The 1,562-nt window shown below is 47.9% G+C and overlaps 1 pseudogene; it reads right to left on the bottom strand.

The window, feature by feature from the left end:
• Positions 1–261: 261 nt before the first annotated feature.
• LOC145538551 (polypeptide N-acetylgalactosaminyltransferase 11 pseudogene) lies at positions 262–894 on the bottom strand (annotated as a pseudogene).
• Positions 895–1,562: the final 668 nt, after the last annotated feature.

Below are 1,562 nucleotides of genomic sequence, written 5' to 3'. Positions count from 1 at the left end.
ATGAACTAGTTTCTGTTCAAGGCAAACAATTCTCCAGCAACTATAGGTGATTTCACTGGTAAAGTAGCTCCCGCTGGTCCTCTGAGCTTGGAAAAGGGAGTAAATCCCATCTGAAGGGTAGCCCCCAGTTGAATCTTCCCCACAACACAGGGGATTGAACTGAGGTGAGGGTCAACACTGATGGTGTTGGTTACCAGGCACCCAGTCCTCCTGGACGACAGACAGCAAGGGCTCGGTCACATCACAGTTGCTCTGATCCTCTCATCCTTGGATCAATCCCCCATGCTCTGTATTTATTACTTCAATCTTCCCAAGGAGTTAGTTTTGAACAGATTCATCTAGTTCTTCATCCAAATTGCTGTTCACAAGAAAAATGTCCTAAAGAAGCTGGGTTGGCATGTGGTCTAGGAGGCTGTGGATGGCCCAGAGCCAGGCATACAGATTTCATGGTAGAAACAAATAACACCACCATCCGCTCACAAATCCATTGAGTCAGACTTGTCTTTACATGCTGTGTTCCTTGTATGTGGTGCATCTCTGCAATAGCCAAGCCTTTACTCAGAAGCTTACTGAAGACATGTTTCTGACAACCCAGGTCTCTCAATGCCTGATCACTTTCATTAAAAACCGTACCCAAGGAAGAAGAGAATTTCACATTATCTTTCTTCTGGATCTTCAGTGTGGTTATCTATGACATTATCAATTTTGTTTGCTTAAATTGTCATTCTAATACTCAACTTGGACCTCGAGTTAAACAGGGATAGAATTTGGGGTTGGGGAGGTGCAGAGTGATCCAAGGGAGCCAGACACCTTGATAAACACATTCTTAAGTGGCTGAGTCACTTCACTGAAGTTGAAATAAACTAAAAGCAAAACCATCCAGGTCTCAGGCATAAGAGGGCATCCACATGGTGACGCTTCCCTCTGTAGACCCAGCATAGCTGAAGGGCCTCTTTCAACTTCCTGGAGCAGAATCTGCTGGAGTCGTAAACTGATACTGGAGGCTGGGTCTGGACTGGTGCGGGAGTGAGAAACTCTGGGGATGCAGTCTTAGGCTGGGCGGGTCATGCTTCTGTGGTTTCACCTCAAGAAGCCTGGCTCCAAACTGGCATCACACGAGGAATTTTACATCTCCCTGATGCCTCCCGCCTACCAAGACCAACTGAATCAGAGCCTGGAGTCTGGACTCCATTCTGGCCACATCCACAACTGTCCCACGCAGAGTTCAGATTGTCCAAAACTTCAGTCTGATCATCTCACAACCCTTCCAGAACCTTCCAATGGTTTCCCACTGTACTTAGGACAAAGGTCATGTCCTTTGTGGAGGCCTGAAGCCCCTCTGAGTTCTGTTCTCCACCGGTCTTTTTTTAAATTCATTCATGCATTCATTGTTGGCTGTGCTGGGTCTTCAGGGTTTGCGTGGACTTTCTCTAGTTGCGGTGAGCAGGGGCTGCTCCTGGTTGCGTTGCCCAGGCTTCTCATTGCAGTGCCTTCTCCTGTCGTGAGGCTCGGGCTCTAAAGCTTGTGCTCAGTAGTTGGGGCATACGGGCGCAGTTACCCCA

The sequence above is a fragment of the Giraffa tippelskirchi genome, chromosome 2 (assembly GCF_054371585.1).
Source record: "Giraffa tippelskirchi isolate mGirTip1 chromosome 2, T2T-mGirTip1v1.2.pri, whole genome shotgun sequence".
NCBI classification, from domain to species: Eukaryota; Metazoa; Chordata; class Mammalia; order Artiodactyla; family Giraffidae; genus Giraffa; species Giraffa tippelskirchi.
The sequence above is the reverse complement of the archived record's forward strand: the minus strand, read 5'-3'. Positions and strand labels throughout refer to the sequence as shown.